Here is a 23,363-nt window from a genome sequence, read left to right on the forward strand (position 1 = left end):
GTACAGTGAAAATTGTCCGCTGTGGAAAGGCGGCCGCTGTTGGGAGGTGTCCGTTACAGGAGGTTTCAGTGTATTTATATTTTTAAACCACATACCTATGTGAGTAAAATTTTGCAATCTTAGCATCTTAGAAAATATTACTTTGTTTCATAGCTGAGAAGTTAAAACGTACAACGAGTATCAATGATAACTGATAACTTAACCACAGATTCTCAACGCTCAAACTGTGTGCACATGAGTAAATTTACTATTTTCTTACTCACGCAGCACTTAAGCAACCAATCACTTCTTAATGTGTAATGCAAGCTTATTTAGAACTTAAGCCATACTTAAATTTTAGGTATCTTTGGTGCAAGTAGGCATTAGAAGTCCCAATTAACTGGTCAAGATTATAATAGTGACAAATCGCTACGTCTGCCTGCTGTTGGGTTACATGTTTAAAAGGGTCAAAGGTTTTACGAGTCAGACATCATTAACCATTATCGTGATTAGAACCCAAAATGGGGTGTACTTGAACTCGACCACTGCCCAATATGCTCCATAATCTGTAAGTTGACTTCGACTATCAAATTCGGACCGACGGATTAAGGGATTAAGTAGGTACTAGAGGGGGCGGGGTAAACCCTTTTCTTCTAACAGTTCTATGAATGAAAGGTGTCAACAGTGTTTAGTTAAAGGGGACGCTTGTTATTATTTGTTGGAAAATTCAAATTTTCAAAAGCGCATATGTTGCCAAGGATGATAAAATCCGATGGCGTTCTGTTGAAAGAAAGTGGCAGGCAAAATTTTATGCACAAGATGGTGATAATTCTTATGGTAAATTTGCACATATTGTAGAAATATTGATAACATAATTTTCTTTTTTTAGAAATTATTATGAATGAAGTAAATCACAACCACAACTTCGATCCTCAATAGGCAAATGTTTAGTAATTCAGAAAAAAGAAAGGCTCTGGGGCACCTTTCAAAAATGCCTTCAAAAGCAATACAGAATCAATTGAAAACGGAGTTTAAAAAGTTAACATTAAGTAATTGTGCTCGCCATAACAAATATGTTGGAGAGAAGGCTAGGATTGTAAATTATTGTTGTCATAATTCTAAACGGTTTATTGGTGGCTTCCAGTAAACACGAAGTCATTAATGTCCATTATTGGACCACCCCAACTATACAGGGGCTAATGGGGTAAGGAAAAAGTAGATAGATATACCTGGTAATAACCAGGTAAATTAATGTTACTTTGTTTTGGAAAGGTAGCCAATACTTGCTTAAGTAATTTCCTTCCACATAGTAGGAGTTGACCAAACCCTTAATAACTTTAACCAAATGATTTGTTTATAAACATCTGCGATATGTCCCATTGATTGGCCAATGACTGTTGAGGCAGGTTAAATAGAATTATATGTACGTGTAATGGAAGAATACGGTTTGCTAGCTATTTGTGTATTGGCGTAAATTAGTTTTGAAAACATTTATTCTTCCTGATTTAAGATTAGTCTTACTTTAATAATGAGTAAACGTTTTCTTGTTGAGATGAATAGTCCGTGCTAGAAGCATTCAAACAGATTTTCTACAAGAACATCTAGATGCAAAACCGACATTTTTCAGGTCAAGTATTTAAATTTAAATGTAATTAATTGTGCGAATACGGTCTTGGTGGTTGATTGCTTTTGTTTCAAGCAATTTCTCAAACTGTATGGAATAGTGTAGTAAGTTTCCTGTTCATTACTAAGATAAGGTGTGTACCTGTTATTAGTTTTTGCTTTGAAACGGTGTAAAGTTTATCTTGAAATTGTTAGATTTGTCAAACTAATTTAACGTGAATAACCTAGTGTGTTAGTACGAGGAGTAGAGCTCCAATAATATCGCTACAATAATCAGTCTCCACACCCTCACGTAAACAAAGGGTTTGTCCGTGCGAAACGCGATTTGTTTTGTCGCCAATCCTCGCGCTCGAAATTTATTTTAATTAAATTCATAAAACAGGCATCTTCACGAAGCCCTTGAAAACTGGTGGCGTTGATGACGGCCACCCCTCTTACTTCAGCCTAATATGATTAATATAATATGAATGTGAATTGATTAAGCGAGGGCCGGTTCAAGTGGGGTTCAATGGGCTTTGAGGGCTCCCGGATTAATTGCTGTAACCAAGTTGCGGTCGATTCTTGTCGTCCACGTTTCTTTGGCCGAAAATTTAATTAATTCTTCGATCGCGCCAAATCATTATGATGGTGGGTTTTGCATCACGTGTTCTTCGGACGACGACGGCAGCGCTTCGGCGGCGGCGGAGCGAAGCACACGGTAGCAATCACTACCTCCGCATGGGGCCTCTATTGTCTACGCATTCCTCGAACCGATATCATCATGCTCACTAATTGCCGCATATTATATTTTCAATTAACACGATGACAGTTGTGTTTTTTACAATGGATCTCTTGATATTGCTTCTTGATAGGATTCTCTTTGGCTGTATTCGTTAATGCAAGAAGACAAGCACCACTCCCGTTCTACATACCTTGATCGGTGCCGAAAAACAACGTCCAAGTTGGTTTTTATTTGGTTTGCGTATCAAATTGGTTAATTATCTACTGTTTTACGTAAAACAACTGAAGTGAGTGACGACCATGTAGAAGATTAAATTTTCCAGTGAAAGAAATTAAGTTTCCTGTCTGGATATACCAGAAAACTTTTTTACAGAAGTTCATTCATTTTTATTTTTTATACATGTATACACTTCTACATTTTATGATAAACCTTGAATCTTTATCATCAGCTTATTATCCTATATAAGTAAATCATAGTCTTGGGTATGTATATATTTTTGGTATTATTTAACTACCATCTTTTAATTGGAACAAGCCACATTTTTAGACAAAAAACACTATCAACTCTTTCTGTTTCCAGGATTTTTCAAATTCTAAAAATAACACACAAAGAGCCATTAAGATACTTTCACATTCTTAAAAACAACGAAGACACTAGGAATTTATTTTGACGACATTTTAATAACTGTCTTCTAATAAGTTTATTCATCTTTCTTATTATACTTAAATATTTAATTCTTCTGATGCCAAAAAGATGAAAAAATTGGTCTTAGATCCCATCGTTTGAATTTTTGTGAAAATCTGGATACCCAAGATAAATAATTAAGACATAGTCCTAAACCACAAGACAGGAGTATGTTATTTTATAAAATTTGAATAACTTATGCCACGCAAAATTTTGAGGTGACGTCATCAAATTATTGGGGTTGATGATCAAATTTTGGTTAGCGTTATAGTGCACGAAATTCAATTACATATACAATTTGACAATAATCAGTCCGGCAGTTTCGGAGATTGTTGGTCCAATGAAAGTCGACACAGACAACACACAGAGGGAAACAAGATATTTTTGAACTGTGTAGGTCGTAGAAAGTGGGGAAAACATAAATTTAGTGTGAAATCGACTCTTTTACAATACTTCTCTACCTTACGTTAGGGAAATAAAAATATGAAAATAAATGTCCCAATATTAAGTGAGCCCAAGAAATTTCTAAAATTATTCTCAAAAAGAAATCTACTTGTGAAAATAGTCATAAAATTCTTGTAATTAAATGTCTCAAGTAAAATTCCACCGGCTTATATCCTGAGAGTGGATACTGAAATTCTGCAAACTCCATTACTTTTAGTTCGATGGGGGCAGGTTACTTGTATCCTTTTTGCAAACGTAATACACTTTTTAAATTATTTTTACTGACAGTCAGTAAGGAACACTCAGAGTTTGTTAATACAAGTTTTTTGTGCTGAACAGAATCTTCGTAAGTATTAGTTATAATGATTCATACGTTTTTAATGAAATGTATAAATTTTGTGTCTATTTTTCTTAAAATGAGAATTGGTAGTCCAAAATTTATAGAAATATGAATTTCTACCATTTCAAATAATATGTACAGTCGTGGCCAGAAAATCTTGGACATCAATGTTGTCCTACTGCTGCACAGTGTAAACCACCTTACTCTTTTAGTTTTGCCATTTTTGACACTGCGATCATGCTGACATTTGATGGAACATATAAATCTTTTAAACTTTAAGCGTCGAAGCGATACTAATACAAATTTTTAAAAAAGACAGAAAAATAACGTCCAAGATTTTCTAGTCACGACTGTACGTGTGTATCAAAGTTCTGTATTTATTTACTTTGCTTGTGGTTACATGATATGTGGATGTACTACACTAAAAAAGAAAATAAAACTTTAGTAATAAGCTCACGCTCGTAGCAATAACTGTAAAAGAAAAAAATTGTATTGAACTTGAAGTACACAATTTAAAACAAATTTTTTAATAAGATTTATTTAATATTAATCTTAATTTAATGAAAACTGCCATGTATGTTAATTAATTTTGCTATGTACGATACAATGTAATACTAATCATGTTATGGATGTTGTCAATATTGTTCTCTAAATTACAAAAATGCATATTAGATTAGATATTTCTGAGATAATAATCGACAAAAACATAAATCATAATTCAATAGTTTTCTGACATTTTCTATTCTACCATGAAATCACAACATTACCGCATTACGTAGTTTTGGTTTTGACATAAAAATTTGGTCTAATATTATTTAAATAGAAGTTCCCTCCTCCATGTAGCACAAGCAATAAAACGAGTTCCGTTTTTTAGGTAAATTATAAATATGACACTTCCCATCAATTAACCTAACATTTTTCAGCCTTTGAAAATTATTGTGTCATAATAACAGTGAAAACTGAACTGCGAATCTAATGAAACACCTAAATTTTTAATTTCTTTGCCTACAGATAGTTCAGTACCACAAAAATTATAAGAACACGGAGATGAAGCAAGTTTCCTGCTGAAACAAATAACATGACATTTATCTAAATTGAATGACCTAATATCATTGATTTCGCACCATGTTTCAATTTTAATTATCTCTGATAAGAATGATAAGTGTGTATAATTTTAGGTCATGAGTGCAGAGAGGCATAACCGATGAAATATCCGAAGCAATATCGTTAATGAAGATATTACACATAAGTGGGTCAATGAATGAACCTTGTGGAACACCTGAAGTAACTAGATAATCATTTGAATTGACTCCGTTCAAATGTAGTACACATTGATATCATTCTAATATATATGTTTTAAGCCATGATAGAAGAGAATCACGAAGTACAAAATATAGCTTTTTTTAAAAGTATAAAATGATTGACAATGTCAAAGGACTTCCTGAAGCAACATCAAAAACATAATTAACAAAAGTAAAAAGATTGGTTAAAAAAAATCCATGTTGACATGGAGTTATCACAGTTTTAAATTTCTCAAACATTTGGGCAGCTACAATGCTTTCAAAAATTTTTGACGGAGTACACAACAAACTTATAGGTTTATAATTTTTTATTTTAACCTTTGAACCTGTTTTAAAAGGAGGAATTATAAATGCTGATTTCCAGATGGTCGGAAACTTGCCAGAATTAGTAGATCGATTATATAATCGGCAAAGGGGATCAGCTAGTGATTTGCTATATGTTTAAAAAAAAAAACTGCGAGAGTCCTGAACAGTTCTTGTTTTCAATCCTTTCTAGCGCACTGGGAATGGAGGCGCTATCAACAGATTGATCTACAGGAAAGTACGTTATTGACCTTTTTAAAAAATTTCGTCAAAAATTTTACACCGTTGACATGGCCTACTCCTCAATTATTACGAATCTTATGTGATCTTATGTTCAGTTTTTAAAAGTCCAAATCAGTCCATTGGAGGATGAATATGCAACCCAACATACATGAATTGTCCTATGTTCAGACAAGTAAAAAAAAACTCACGGTATACAAAGGAAGCTTACTCTTTTTGCTAGATTTACTTTGAACAAAACTACACAATTTTTTAAGTCCGCTGATTTTATAAAGCTTATGAGCAGCTCGCTTGAAATGAATTAAATTTCGGACTTCTTGGGAAAACCATACAGGAACATTTGTTTTTAAGAGGAACAAATCTATCACAGGTATGAAATAAATAACGTGTAAAAAATGGAAGCAGCAACATCAATGTTATAACAATTACCAAGATTGGTCGTTTATTCGTCCTTGAAATACAGTAGGTACAATAGGGCGAATTTTACTTTTTTTTAGTGTTTAAGTAGAGGTAAAGAAGCATGCTATACGTGTGTTGCAAGTGAGTTTTTCCTTTACAAAATTTTGTGACAGTACTATATTCCCAAATTTTCTAAAAAATGGAGTGAGCCATTCGTTATTTGATAAATAAAATAAATTGTCTTATTCATTAATTTTTTTGACTTATCCTGTATCAGTTCAAAAAATACGAATGCATGGATAAACTACACATATACGAGTACATAGAATTACAATATTTTGTACACTTTGGGTAGCAAAGTTGTTCGATAAAATTTTGAGATGTCACCAAATTGTTGTGTGGGAGAGGGGTAAAGGGATAAATTTTGATTAATGATTTATTAATACACTTACCTTAAAACGTCTACAAGATTTCAAGATTCCAGAGCTTTTTCTAGAGGTTTAGGAGTTTCAAAGTTAAAATATAAAATGTTTTTATACGGTTTTGAATTTTTTTTTCAAAAATTTGGATGCCCAGGGTAAAAAATCAAGACAGATTCATAAACCACAAGCGTTTTAGTAAGAAAAAATTTGAGGTGACGTTATCGCATTAATGGGACGAATAGACAAATACTTACTTATAAAATTTGACAACAATCAGCCCAGTAGTTTCGAAGATTACATATCTAATAAATATCGTTACCGACAGATGACAGATGACAGACGCACGACAGACAGACACAGAGACACACAGAAACGGGAGATCTATTTTTTCATACTCTAGGGATTATGAGATGTCGAGAAAACTTGAAAGTTGCGATTTTTTTTCCTTAGATTACGCTTGGGATGTAAGTTGATACTAAGAATCCCAAGATTCTTGGAAATTCTTAAAAAAAACCACCAGAAATTGTCAAGATTTTTTTTTTTATTTTCTGAAAAGGAATCTCCGAGGTTATTTTAACTTTGCAAAATAAAGCACTTAAAGTCATAAAGACGCTTTCATATTCCCAAAAAAAAAATACTGGGCGCCCCCAAGATTCTTTCAAACTTTTTTAAAAACAAAACATCAGGGGTCGTCAAGATTTTTAAAAATTCTTTTTTAAATAAAGCCCAAGTTAATACTCTCTATAATATTTAGAGCAATTTTTTTAACAAAATTGCGAATTAGTATTAAATGTCTAAGCAATTGGTTCTGTTATTAATAAATAGAAAGTTTAGGTCATTTAAATTTTGACGGTTGTGAATAGGCAAATTTTGATTAACGTTTTATCATCTATATGATAATTCTAAATTCCAAAATTACACAGTAATGTGCCAAGTAATTTAAAAGATTACTTGCCAGATTGCAGTCAGACGAAACCATTTGCATTTGAAATTACATTTGCTTATTTGGGAAGCCGTGAAGCGTCAAAAAATATAAAAAGAGAGTAAAAAATATCTTTCAAAATCTCCAAAATAAATTTACTGTATATTAAAAGATAAATTTACAATAGATTTAAGTTATTAATTTATTACCGCTTTTTAATTTTAACAAATATATTTTTTTTAAGTTCATATTAACGAGTATCAAAACTGTGCTGGGAAAATTATATATTCTAAATTTACTGCAGTTACCTATTTTTATTGCTTAATATTACACCTACTATGTCTTTTTTTGTTAGTTGGATCAAAACAATTTTTTCGTGTTTTTAGTACTTTTTCCATGTTTTTAGAACCATTAATTATTATTTATTGAGAACAAGAATTTTTACAGAACTAACAAGTAGGAAGCCTTTAATATCTCTTCTGAAGAATCAGGAATATTAAGGTTCTTCTTAATGTGTAAAATCTGTTTATGCACATAAGATGACAACATATTAGTTTCTTTTGCTAACTACTTAAGCTTTCAATTTGCATAACTAATGAATTAGCTCTTCAAACAGGGTTTCTATAAATGATTATAGGGTTGCAGTAGGTCATGTAAACGTGCCGCCTCTTCAATTTGAATTGTACTAAATGCCCAAGGCCGCATGACAAAGGCACACGCATCTGCATAATTGGTTGCCTAAATGCTTCATATCGTTTTAAAAAATAAAACTAATTCATTGCAATAAAAAGAAACAAATTTATTGCGGTCAAACATCACAGTAAATGTTGAAAATGTTCACGACTTTGTTTAAAGCCCATTGTTCAATTTCATGTTGCAACAGAAACTCCTGACCGCAGAAGAAATTTTGTCAAAGATGTTTATCCGATTCTGCTCAAGTTGTCTCAAATCATCAACAACTTCTTCAGATACCAGTTCGAACAAATCTGTTGTTTACATCTTTAATGTCTAATGTGAGACTCTAACGGTGTTTCTTGAATTATTAAATCACGGTATTTGCCCAGATATTCTTGCTTACAAGCGGTTACAGAATACACAAACTCTTCCTTTACGAAGTTCCATTACGATAACAAGACACAACAATGAAAATGTCTTGTTCAACAGAATAAAATATTTTCACAGTATTCGCTTCCTAGCACCAAAACTAAATTTTCGTACGCAACCACCAAGAGTTTTGAAAACGACTGCTTTGTTGTTTTCAGCTTCGATCAACGAGAATTACTGTAATTCACACTTGAAAAACGTTAAAACAATAAGAACGATGACTTTAAATCACAGGTAACAAATGTCATTAATGACAAGTGAGAACTGTCATAGTGAGGCATAATTTCAACGAAGCGGGATTTTTGAAATCCATGGCCAACTATGTCCTTGGAATCATTTATAAAAGGCCTGTATTAGTTTTATTAATCTTATAACAACATCATATTTAAGAATATTTAGAACCAAGTAACAACAAAATCAAGACGTGGGTGGTAAAGGGAAATTGATTAGTTGGTGCTTTCGACGAATATATCATTTAGGGGAAGGTGGACCAAGACCAAGTACCTAGATCTTAACTTAAAAATAATCACAAGTTTTCTAAGTTAAATGAAAACAACAGAGTACTTTGACGCTTAGAATTCGAAATGTTAAATATTAAATCATAAAATAATTTATTTCCACGTTACCCCACTTGTGATACTGATAAACCTACGCTTTCAGGTCTCTGCACAAAGGTATCTAACTAAAAAACCCGAAACCATCTCTTTGAGCCAAATTAATTCCTTCGTTTCTTGCTGAGTAAACCAATTTAAGTCAAATTCGATTTTTTGCCGCGAAGATTTACATTTTACCACATATTTAATAAGCAAAGTTAAAACATTTCGTTGGTGGGCAGTGATCCTTCAAGGCCGGAATGGATGGCCGTCAGAAAGATCCGTTCGATCCACAGGTGGTGTCCCGAAAAGCTCGATTAGAATCCGTCCAGTTCGAGCTCTTTATTAAACGTCAGGAAGTTTTTTAGTAGCGCTGTAGCTCGCTAAATGAACAAGCAATCTTTGGATCGAAACTAAGAATCCTGTCTATCAATTCACGGCATATAATGGTAGATTGACTTTAAACATATCTGATTCTCTTTTCCGTGCATCAACCGCTCTTCTTTTTAGCTGATGCATAGTTTCGTGTGGCTCAGGTGTTCGTTTCGGCGCTCAAAGCGAGATCCGAGATAGAGGCGATGCTATCTTTGGACCGTGTTAGGGACATCAGTATCCCCTGTTAGTAGGCGTAGATGGGCCATTGTTATGTAATTGTATGTTTTTTGTTTGAAATAGGATGTCGGGAACGCCTCGAATGTCAACTGTCTTCATTTCACATGCCACCTGGGAGTTTCCTCGAAAACACTGAAAAAATAAAGAGAGTTAAACAATGGGTGTTTTGGCACTGTAGGTAATTGTTTGTAAGAAGATAAGTATAAATGCACGTAACGCGGTTTATGTATGTCTAACTCTGAAAGAAATATTTTCAGGATTACTGAAAATAAAAGAGATAACAATCTTTATCTTCTACCGACTTCGTAAATGACAATTATTACTTCAACGACTTGCTTGTAACAGTAACTGAAACGTGTTTTAGATGCAATATGTGTCAGTGACAATTTACTTATGCGACTAGGTCAACAGTTTAACAATAGTATGCGTTAAGTCCATAAACGGACTAAAATTTTTTGAAGATAAAACACGTACATTTCAGTTTTAATGTAATGATAATTTTGTGCACTAAGACGCGTTCAACTGACAGCTGCGGACAAAATCAAATAATTTTAGCCCGCAGTATTTTTTTAGATTTCAGTTTTAGGTACTCATTTTATAAGTTTCCTGTCTAAATTATTTTAATAAAAGTTAAGCATTCAAATAAATTATTAAAAGGGTGTTATAAGTTTAAATAAAAATTGAAGCTTTTAAATTAAGACCAACTAAAGAATATTTTAAGAAAATAAAATTACATTTTTCCATTAACGAAAATATTTATTAGCGTTGTGATGGCATAGGAATGCTTTCAATTTGTTTTATTTTTGCTTGAAAAAAACAAATGGTGTGGATGAGTAGTCAAAATGTATTAATTAATATTAATATAAAATCTGAAAAAAAATTACCTGACAAGCTCTCTTAAAACCAATGTCATTTTAATTATACGAATGACTTTAACGCTCTTTCGTGTTACGAGTAGGTACCCCATTTTTACCAATCATCAGATTCTGCATACAAAAGTAACGAATTTAATATCTCTCTGAAAATTAAATAAACTAATTTTTAAATTTAACAATAATTTCAGCATTTGTGGATTAAAAATTAGGTGGGGTTACTCTTCATACATTTACCAGTTAGAGATAAAATGCACCAGTTGCCTAATTTCTTCACGAACCCTCTAGATACGTTCCTCCAGGTTACCACACGGAGAAAAAAAAGTTAAATGTGAGTAAGAATTCTTTGAGAAACTTTCACTTCCACTTTACATGGCTCATTATTTTTACTTCCCGAGTGTAACCGAAGGAAGTATAGTTTCTAATCGAATCCATTGGGCGACTTGCCAGTTTCATCTTTCCCCGACGTTCCATGACCCCTAGAGTACGAAAAAAGTGATTTCCCGTTCGATCTGTCTGACTGTCTGTCTGGCGTTTGTGTCGATGACACGTAACCTCCGAAAGTGCTAGACCGATTGTTTTCAAATTTTTTATGTATATTGGCAATATTATGAAGATGGTTAAACGCTAACCAAAATTTGGGTAATCATCCCCACCACCAATTTGATGACATCATCTCAAAGAATTTTATTTTAATATGATTTAAATGTTATTCAGCAACATACTTCTATACTTGTGGTGTACGAATCCGCTTTGAGTTTATTCCCCAAATGTCCAAACCTTCGCACAAACATCTGCAAAATATAATAACATTTTGCTACTAACGCCGTTTCTTTTTTTTTTCTTTTCTGCTATGATTAGTATTATTTATGTTGATCACGTCTTCACAATTTTTTATCACTAATTTGTATGTACGTGACATTATTTCGATGTATAAACTTATGTTGTGTTTACACGCTTGCACTTAAGTTTGTTATTAGTGCTGAGAGGACATTTTTCCTGTTGGTTATTTGCTTGCTTTCTTGGTGAAACTTTGTATTGTTAAAAAAATTTAAAAATTGGAATAACTTGGTAACGTCTCAACGGAATTTGCAATTAACACACATAACGAACAACTCTACATACCTACATAGCGGATACCTCTAATCAACGGACAATTTTTAAGAAACCGAAAGTGTGTTTAGCAAATGTAATGAAGTAAAACCTCCTAACAACGGACCCTCTCAACAGCGGACGCAGACAGTAAAATTTAGTACCATTTTAATAATTTTCATAGAAATTTACCTCTACACAACGGGCAGATTTATTTGTTACCAAAATCTTACCCGGTAAACAGCTCAGCTACTGTTAACGGATTAATTAATTTAGAGTTCCGCCCGTGGTACTCTATTATGACATACTAATGGTTTTCTCGTTATTTCATTTAATCCATTGTAGGGTTTGTTTACTTTAATATTGTATTAAATCCTTTCAAATGAATGCCGGCAGCATTGCATTCATTATTTTTGCTTAAATTCTTAAGTTTTTTTTTATATTAAATGTTACATAAATTTTGTAAAATAATATACATCTATACTAGTGGTTTACTAATCCGCCTTGATTTTTTAACTTGAATATTCAGATTTTTTGAACAAATTTAAACTTGTATAACATTTTACAATTTAACTTTGAAACTGCAAAACCGAATGCTCTGAAATCTTTGTAAACATGTTAAGTTTATCGTATACATGGTAAGTCGTTGATAAAATTTTACCCGTTTATCATCCCGCAAAAAATGTATTACGTCATCCCAAAATATTATGAGTGGTTTATCAGTGCATTCATATTTTTTAGATTTTCTTATACCCAAAAAAATAATGAAAATTTATTGTATTCATCCAATCAAGGACGGCTTTCCCAATTTTTCCGAAAATTATTATTAGTGTTACATTGCATCTATCCAAACTGATATGTTCATAACGTCACTTTTGTTCACTTTTCACTTCAGATATGCGGATAGCAAGCTTCTTTACTACTTTTGCTTTATCGCTACACAAGATAATTTTATTGTTAACTTAATTTATTTTCGCGTAAACGAAAACCGACTGATGTTTCTGGAATTGACGAAACAGTTTACTTTCTTTGAATCAAGTTTATATAAACACTAAGTGTAGGTACTAGCCTAGCCCACCCTCCCTTTATTTTCTTAGAGGGTATATAATTTGCCAAAGTCAGTCTTATCTTTACAAACTAGCTGCACCCACCCCCCCACCCGCCTTTTATTTTCTTAGATTATATATCATTTGGCGAAATCAGTCTTATTTTTACAAATACTAGCCCCATCCACCCGCCCTTTATTTTCCTGAAGGGTATGTTATTTGCCAAAACCAGTCGTATCTTAGGAAGTACTAGCTCCGCCCACCTGACCTCTATTTTCTTAGAGAGTATATCATTTGCCAAAATCAATCTCATCGCAGTAAATATTTTGCCAAAATGACATACCTACATGTTGATTTTGAGCTTTATATTTTTTAACTAAAAAGCCCTTAATTAAGCCTAATGTTCCCTTTAAATACTGAAACTGTACAGGGCACCTGTTTTTACAACGTTCTTCTTCATAACTACGGTATCTTACTAAAACTTATTTTGGGGTCATCATAGAAAAATAAAATTCGCAAAACTGGATACTATGCTATACTGTACTTTAGAGGCTAGGGAAGTTCTGTCTAAGAGCTGTAAAGAGAATGGCCTGGAAAAAACCGGATCGCAAGAAGAAAAGATAAAGATCAAGGAAACATTGGACATAGGCAATGGTGGAGGATTTCGACAGCGAATGAATTAGTGACTGGAAGAAGAACGCAGAAGAAAGAAGCACATGAAGAAACATAATAAAGCTTTGTAAAGTAGAGTCCGCCAAATAATGAACATTGACTGTCTGTTTATTGGAAGCCACCAATGAAGCGCTTATAATAATTTACAGTCCTGACCTACTCTCCGACTGCTTGCCTGAAAAGAATAAAGGCAGTATGAATGAAACGTACAAACAACCATCGAATTTAAGTCATTTGTGTATACTCTAAACATTACCATCGCTATGGACGCCAGGCATTGTAATTATCCCATTCAGTCCTTTATAAGAATATAAAAGAATAGGGAGCAGGTAGATGTTTAGCCGAAGCTACTGTCTGTCTTTAATTATTTAACCCAACGAGTTTCTTTATCGTTATGATTTATAACTTAAGACAAAGTTTCTTATTATTGTGTGTCGACTATACGTCTGAATCGGAAAGCCCTTGATCCTTTATGACCACCAATCCAAAAGCAGCCAGCTTTGTTAATCATTATTATATTCCTGAGCAGTTTATTGGGAGCTTCCAATAAACCACTTTTGTAAACAGAAAGTCAGTATTCACTATTTGGCGGACTCTACTTTAATAATAACGTCTGACGTTTTTTTTTAGCTTCATAACTGGAATTTCTGTTGGTTTGTACTTTGTCAAAAGAAGTCTTGGTTTCTATGACAGCTCACACATTCAGCGTAGAGTTTCTTTTCACTATTTTTACGAGATTTGACATTCACGAGTCAATCTGTCAATGATTTTTTACTTCCAAGGAACATTATTGAAGTATTTAATTGCTTGTTGATTTTGAGCGTCATACTTTTTGACTAAGAAACCCTTAATAGAACCATAATGTGCCCTTTAAATACTGAAACTATAAAAAGGGCACCTGTTTCTACAACGTTCTTCTGAATAACTACGGTATACTAAAACTTATTTTGAAAACACGGTAAGTGGTACACATTTCTCCCATAATTTGGAGGATATTCTTCGTATTTGTTTTTGAACAGAAATTTAACACGGTATGTCCAAGACGCCATATTTATCCGAACTTGCAGTATCGATGGTTGAACAATGAGTGTACTGCTATGCCTCTATTTAAACATTTATGTAAGTACCAAGCTTCAGCGGTTCTGCAAATGTCAACGTGCTCTTTGTGAATGGGTACCCAAATAGACAGTTTGCGCATGCTCGTCGTTCACATTTCTGGAAATTCTTTTCTAGTATCAGTTTTACAACATACAGTTCAAGCTTCAATAAAAAATTATGCATAAGTTTCAAACCAGCCGTAAGTTGCAAAATTTATTTCTGAAAAATAAAAAAAAATAAGTAAGGAATCTTGTCGGATAATGTAATATTTTATCAATAATGCTTTAACTGGCTGGTGACAACAGTTTCAATTTTGTTTAGAACTAGCACACAATTTTTATTGTAAAAGGGTAATGCCACCGCTGAAGGCGATTTCGCACCACGTAATGTACGACGTTAATTCTGATAGAACGGCACAATAAATGTAATGCATTATAAATACGTTCCTTCGACACAAAACGCATTAATTCTGTACAAATATTTATGGTTTTATTGCAGCAGGTGAGAGAGCGTATTCGGCCGTAAAGCTGAGCAGGGCTCGCGACTCTCACACCTCGAATATTAATATTTATTATGACTCGTTCGGAGCCCCGGGGGGGCGCTTTTACGGCTACTGCCCCCCCTTTTAACCTCCCCGCAACTTATTCACAATAGGAATTCCACGTATGGAAATTACCTTTTAATTTATCACTTATTTTTCTATTGTCCATTTACATCGGGGTGTTAATTTTATTTATCTCCACACGACGACCACTCGGCCTGATAGAGCCTTAATTTAGTTTTTAAGTCGTGGATCAAACTCCTAGTGGAATTTTTGCGAAAATGGCGAAACCGGAATAATAACGGCGCGGTTTCGACACACCATTCCGACGTGATATATCATCGCTTCCAAATTTCCTCCCGATTTATGGTTTTCTAATTCAAAGTAACTGTATACTTCGATTATGATTTATAGAGAAATGCATAATTCATGACATAATGGTGTAAACAGCGAACACGGACTTACACAGTTGTAACTCTATAAATTTCGAAGTAACAAGACCAAAGACATGAAATGGCTGAAGATGGAAAATTAATGAAGGTAAAAAATTGTTCCGGTTCAGGTCTCCTGATTATAACATGCTGGAAGAGTTGTATAATTTTTCATTGGGAGTTATGTAACTTCCTAGTAAGTATGCTATATTATAAGCTTATTAGTATTACCTACTTCAACAAAAACGAAAATCAGGAAATAAATAAATTAATGGCGAAATGTAACTTTCTGCATGGACGTACTTACAACAAAATAATGGGGTGAAAATTAAAAAAAATATCGTAAATGAAAACTTCGTCGTCCATTATTTGGTTGGAATATTTTCAAATGCACACAGTAGTTAATTTGGATTCGCCGCTGAAGTGCATTTTAGTATATGTATAACGGATCAAACACCACCATACAATTTTATCACAATAAAATTATGTACATGGTTGTACGTAAGTATAATGTGTTTCTGTTTCTGTTTCTGAGATATCTGTTATAGGAGCTTTTATTTTCTGTTAGCCTCTTTGTTCGCTTGTCTGTCTCTTTTAAGAAATGTTCGTTGTAATTTAATAAACATATATGTTAATTAACATTATTAGTCATATTTTGTGCTTAAATATTGCAAATCTATTAGCAACATTTTTTAATTTATTTATTTTTGTTAAATAATTTCTTTATAACTGTTGTGAGGATTTCAGTTCAACTTACACTTTGCCTAATTGTTTAAGTTATTTTTTAACAAATTAAAATTATCTAGGTTATGCTACATGGAAAAATCCCAAGTAAATAAACCGTTCTCACAGTATCCAATGCCGTGATTTCATAAATAATAAAATATTTTGTAAGAATTTTAAAAAAATGTAAAGTACCTATTTTGTAATTTTTATGTGTCTTCAGAGGTGACAAAAATAATACATGACAATTGTCAAATAAAGGTTTAGAAAAAACTCTTTCTAACAGTTTTTTACTTCTGGCGCGTAAAATTTAGAAATGTATGTAGTTAGTAAATCGCTGGTAAAGTGTTTCTAAGGATATTTGGACACAAAGTTAAATACTTTTATTGCACTCTCAACGGGCTATAAACCCCCTACCATAAATGTTTCAAAACCCCGCGTCGCAGGTCAGAATTCTGCACTTCATTGCATGCGGGCCAGATTCAGTGAAATTTGTAGGGCTTAAGTGGGATTTATTAACTTGCTATTTATATGTGGCTTTTTTTCTTAATATATGTAGTATTCTTTGAACACAACGATACTCAAACACATGTTTTTAATTTCTTGTAAAGAAATAAGTATTTTGCAGTTAAGCTCAGCCCCCTTGGTTTACGGCGAATAAAAAAATCATCACAATTGAGATAGGGCGGGTGGGCGGGCTTACGTTTTACCTTTTTGTTATAATATGTGTAGACTGCTTTTTACAATATAAAACTTAAAATATGTTCAAAGTGGAAAATTTGTATAAGGAAATATCGATTTTGCAATTAGGGTCCGCTCCATAATTGCTAAATCCATATTTCCTTGCAAAATGTACCATTTTTAATTTTGAATTTCTTGTTGTGAAAAGATGGCTATGTATATTAAGCAAAAAAAGGCAAAATAGAGGCCCCGCCCACCCACCCTATCTCAATTCTGATGATTTTTTTATTCGTCGTAAACCAAGGGGCGCAGCTTAATTGTAAAATATTTAATTTTCTACGAGAAATTACCATGTGAAATATGTTTTTAATTAATCGTGTTATACAAAGAATACTAAATGTATTAATTAGAAAAGGAAACCAAAACAGAAGCGCCACACGAATTTTACATTCATTGTCAGACTGAGGGGCAAAATCGATATTTCCCTATACAAATTTAGATGATTACACATATTAAGAGAAAAAGGTAACATGTAAGCCACACCCACCCGCCCCATCTCAATTGTGATGTTTTTTTATTCGTCGTGAGCCAAGGGGGCGGAGCTTAATTGCTTAATTAAATTATTCATTGTCTTCTTCGTCGCTGCTACCATCGAAATATATAACAAGTTCACTGACTTGTCGTTTCCTGTATTCTTCTTCTATTGAAACCTCTTTTTTAACGTAATTGAGCCATTCATTTTGATCATTTGTTTTTATTTGATTCCTAATTACGTCGATGGTACTGACACTAAATTTTAGATTGTTGTTATTTCGACGTACTCTTGATTTTAATATGGACCATATCATTTCAATCGGGTTAAGCTCGCAGCGATAAGGAGGTAACCGCAGGACATAATGACCGTGTCTCGCGGACTCCTCGTCGATGACATAGCTTTTGTTAAATTCTTTGGTGTGAAAAACTTCTACAAGTTGTTTTTTGTGTGATCTTCGTAATATAAATAATTTTCTTCAAGAAATTAACTTCTTCTTTCTCGATCCAGAATTTGGATTTTTTCTTGTCTGGATGGAATTACCCTGTTAGTTGACAAATTTTTAAGAAGTTTAAGGGAAAACCACTCAAAAAATATGTCTCCGATCGTGGCAGTCAACTTTCGCATTCTTTTAATGTTTTTTCTGGAAAGATGCAATGCTTCCGGAACCAGACCTTGACCCTCTCGAAGGGCCAAACAGACATATAGGGAACTTTTGTACATTCGGCTGTTGTTTCAATTAATGTTTCTTCTTGCACTATTTTTTTTTCTTTCACTGAAATATACACATTAAATATAATTTGTTTTGCCTCTGGAGGAAGAAAAAATCTTTGGTGGTTAATTTCGAAATTCTCTTCATGATTATCCACTGCCCAATATTCAAAATCTACTCCTGCGTCATCTTCGAAATTCATTTCCTCATTTTCAACATCTATGACTCCCATTTCTTCAGCACTTACTTCATTCCAGAGTCTCCACTTGTTTACTTATTTTCACCAGCGAAAGACTCCTATCAACTGAAAACTACCAAGGTAGTAGCGATTCTTTTATTTGCAAATTTAGGGCGGCTAGTAAGGGTTATTTGAATAATTTTCAAAACAATAAACGAGGTTAAATTCTTATTTAAACCTTACTTAATCTTTCGAACGAAATATATAAATACGATTCTGGAAATCAAGCCCGAAAAAGCAGGGTACTCGAATACTTTTGTGGGGATTAAGCTCAATAACAGGCAGTTGAAAGTTGACCAGAGACTAATGATACTCATAAACTGATTAACTCTGTTTCCAAATATCTTTAGAAATACTTTACGGAGCTCACCAATGATCACATGAAATTCCTACGAACAACTTGTGCTTAAAGCACTTTTTACTGAATGTCCGGCTTTAAGAAACGTGTTTTTTAACCAATAGGAGCGACAGAAGTGCAGTAGATCATGTTTATAAATAAAATTATGTCAAGTAATGTAATATCGTACATCAAGTTGCTTTAAGAAAATTTGTTATTACATTTCCAATAAGAATTTGCCGTTTCCATGAGGCAGGTAGTAAAATCTATAATGCGAACTGAATTATTGGTTGCATATTGCATACATACCTATCAGACAGCAACTCTGCACACTGAAAAAACTTAAGAAAGTTAGGTTAAGGTTGATATTTGTCGCAGAGAACGACAGGTAGTCATTAATCATCACAACGAGGCGGCAAAATTTATATTTTAAAGCGAAGTTGATGTATTATAACCTTTACACTCCACATTCTGACAAATGAAAATTTTTTATATAAATTTTGCAATAATACGATTTGGGTTGGTTTGAATGTAAAATGTTAATGTGAAACTGGATATTCGATCTTTCTACATTTTAAAACGACATCTATTTTGTAAAAAAATTAATATAAATGCAGAGGAAATTTCGGAAAACGGATTGACCACCCAGTTACCCCTCCTTGAATATGTAGCTACCTTCTCGTGCCGTAATAAAACATCTACTCGATTTAATCGATGCTGGATGAAAAATAAATGTAACATTCAAGCGAAAATAACGAAGAAAACAACACTAACTACAAACATCCTACATTTTAATTTGAGTGTCAAGTCACGTTTCAGTAGCTGCTAAAGGTTATGTTTAGTTAAGCTTTACAAAACCAAAATTATTTATATGTCTAACGTTCTTAACACAAATTAAATATTTGTCGAAAACATTTAATTGTAAGTGTGGAACCTTAACGTTATACTGAGTACAAAAATTGTTATTGACAGAGAGTTTAGTGGGATTCTCAAAAGCATTAAATATGTAAATGTTTACAGAACCAAATTCTCATTTGTAAAGGGTGCACATTAACAGTTGGAAATTATCTTGAAACATCTCTATTTCACTCCATAAACTACCATTTATAATTAAAAGCGATAAATTATTAGAACATGTTTACATTTATGCCAAGAACTGGATTATTATTCAAAGGACAATTTCGCTGCCGCGTTTATAAAGAATTTTTGAAATTAAATTAAGACTAAGAATATAATTAAAAGCATAAACACAGTCCGATGCCGAATGCCGCATTAACGGAACTTCTTTGATCCTTTAAAAGTTAAAACAGATTACTTAATTACCGACCGAGTCTTGATAATTAGCGACGGCGAGTTGAGCGGCGGCCATTTTCTAATTACTTACGTATTGTAGACTAAATGACTACGTTACACACAGCAGTTTATAAAAGGTGCCTGCAATTACATCATTCAATGGAAAATTATATTTAAACTCTGTTTGAAACCCTGCTCACAGGTGTGGTAAGGACGCCAAACCGCTACTGAAAAAATATAATTAAAGATACTTCGCTGTAAAATTGTTATTGATTGGAGCTTCAAGCACCTTTTCGGATATACAAACGAGCCAATTATTTTTGTCGTAGTGTTTTTGAAAAACGTTTTATTGAAAATGGAGTGGGCGGGGGTGTTTGGAACTTCTAGAAAATCAGCGAGAGGAGTGAATGCGATTTAAAATCAAAGCTGCCGAGTTAATTGGCATAAAAGGAAGGTGGCGAAGGCAGCTCTCATTAATTAACGTACAAGAATAAATAAGTTTTTAATGAATCTGGCCTGAAATGTGAAATACATTAAAAGCGTTTGAAAATAATTATTGCCAAAGGATTTCTAAAGCGCAAATAAATGTTTCTGGGGGACAAAATTGTTTTAAAAGGGCTAAATTTATTAGTCCAGGAGTAATTTCGTCAAAAACCAATGGACCATTTTTTAAGTTCTCGTTATAAACCTATGCAGAGAGGCAACATATTAAAGCAAGGATAATACATCTGAAAGCGTACATTTAGTAACGATTTATTTAATAATACATATATTGAGGTAATAAAAATTGAATAGCATTTCTTAAATTTAGTCGTAGTTTATTTTTATAATTTATAATACAACCTGTTATTGAAAAGTACGTACAAAATAAAATCGGCAATTGGTCTCGAAGTATGGGTTCTAAAAGTTAAAAAAAGTTCAGGTAAAAGTGTTTTCCTTTTAGAGATAAAAATTATTAAAATGTATGCCCAAATTCGTTCTAGACCTCTGATAAAAAGATCATCTTTCGTTTTTATAGCAACATTTAGTCTTGACAAAAGTTTTATTGTTACAGTTGCTAGGATTTACCAAAATAAATTAATTTTACCTATTTATTTTTCAGTAGCGTCTAAAACGGTTGGATAAGGGGTAATTTTTCCCTTATAATTTTGATAACACAAAATAGGTTTTTCCGACTTCTTAGACTTCGTGAAAAACTGTCAATTTTGTTGTACGTAACTTTCAATAACACCCTCTATAAAAAAGAAATCCCGCTTCTTTGAAAAATCATAAAATTTCTACGATTTTTGTTTTCTGATAACATCTATAAAACTAAAACCAGTGGCGTAAGTAACATTTCCGCAGATTTTTTGGCTTGAATTTTTCAATTTTTAGATTTTGCAATTTCTCGATTTAAAATTTCTAGAGTTTTCGATTTTTAATTTTTCAATTTTTTTGATTCTTTCATTTTCCGGTTCTTCAAATTTCCGATTTGCTATTTTCCGTTTCGGTTTTTTATTTACATTATTTTTATAATTTTTCGAATCTTCAATGTTCTGATTTTTATCATTTTTTCAATTTCGGCTTTTTCAATTTTTCGAATTGCAATTTTTCAAAATTTCATTTTTTTTCTTTCTTCAATTACATAAAATCTTCTAATTATACGATTTTCCAACTTTTGGGTGTTTAAATTTTTTAATTTTGCAATTTCTCGATTTAAAATTTCTCGAGTTGTCAGTTTGTAATTTTTTTGATTCTTTCATTTTTAAATTTTTTAATTCTTTAATTTTTCAGTTCTTCTAATTTTCGATTTGCAATTTTTCGTTTCAGTTTTTATTTACCTTATTTTTACAATTTTTCGAATTTTCAATGCTCCGATTTTATCATTTTTTCAATTTAAATTTTTTCAAATCTTCGTCTCTTCAATTTTTATTTTTTTGTTGTTTCTTCAGTTGTATGTAACTTTTCGAGTTTTCATTCTTAAATTTTTTATTTTTACGATTTTACAACTTTTGGTCGTACCAGTTTTTAGATTTTGCAATTTTTGGATTTGTAATTTCTCGAGTTTTCATTTTCTAATTTTTCAATTTTTTTATTCTTTCGACTTACATTTTTCCGTTTCGGTTTTTTATTTATCTTATTTTTACAATTTTTCGAATTCTCAATGTTTGATTTTATCATTTTTTCAGTTTCAATCTTTTCAATTTTTCGTTTCAATTTTTCGAGTTGCAATTTTTCAATTTTTAATTTTTTTTGTTGCTTCAATTGCATGTAAATTTTCGAGTTTTCATTTTTAAATGTTCCAATTTTACGATTTTCCGACTTTAGGTGTTTCAATTTTTAGATTTTGCAATTTTTCGAATTAAAATTTTTGGAGTTTTCAATTTTTAATTTTTCAATTTTTTGATTCTTTAAATTTTCAGTTCTTCAAGTTTTCGATTTGCAGTTTTTCGTTTCAGTTTTTTATTTACCTTATTTTTACAATTTTTCGAATTTTCAATGTTCCGACTTTTTTTCAATTGCAGTTTTTTCAATTTTTCGTTTCTTCAATTGCATGTAATTTTTCGAGTTCTCATTTTTAAATTTTTTATTTTTACGATTTTCCAACTTTCGAATGTAACAATTTTTAGAGTTTGAAATTTTTGGATTTGTAATTTCACGAGTTTTCAATTTTCCGATTTTTAAAATTTTCTTGTTTCCATCTTAAGTTTTTCAACTTTTGGATTTTTTAATTTTCGATTTTTCACCTTTTAGATGTTTTTTCCGTTTATCGATTTTTAATTTTTGAATTTCTCGATATTATATTTTCAATTTTTTCATGTTTTTGTTACACTTTTTCGACTTTACAATTTGACAATTCTATAATTTTTCGATTTTAGAATGTTTGTTTTTTCCAATTTTTCTTTTATTTCTATTTTCGTTTATTCTTTTTTCCAATTATTCGATTCATATTTATTTTTGATTTTTAAATTTCTCGCTTTTCAATTTTTGTATTTTTCAATTTTTTAGAATTTTTAGTTACTCGATTTTAAATTTTTCAATTTTTCATGTTTAAACTTTCTTTTCGAGTCAAAAAAAGGAAAAATTATAAAACTGTAAAATTGAAAAATCAAAAATGAAAAAACGAAAAAGTATAAAGTGAAAACTCTGAAAAATCTAAAAACTAGAAATCAAGAACTTGAAAAATTGAAGAAACGAAAACTGAAAAATCGAAATATTAAAAATTGAGAAACGTAAAAATCGAAAAAGCACAAAATTGAAAAAGTACAAAATCGAAAAAACGAAATATGGAAAACCGTAATATTAAAAATTTAAGAAATCGAAGAATTGGATAGTTGGAAATCCAAAAATTTCAAAATTGAAAAATTAGAAAATCGAGGAATTGAAAAATCGATAAATTACAAATCCAAAAATTGCAAAATCTAAAAA

This window comes from Zophobas morio, unplaced genomic scaffold, assembly GCF_036711695.1.
Source record: "Zophobas morio isolate AGI-343-1 ecotype UQ-CSIRO unplaced genomic scaffold, CSIRO_AGI_Zmor_V1 ptg000005l, whole genome shotgun sequence".
Classification (NCBI taxonomy): Eukaryota; Metazoa; Arthropoda; class Insecta; order Coleoptera; family Tenebrionidae; genus Zophobas; species Zophobas morio.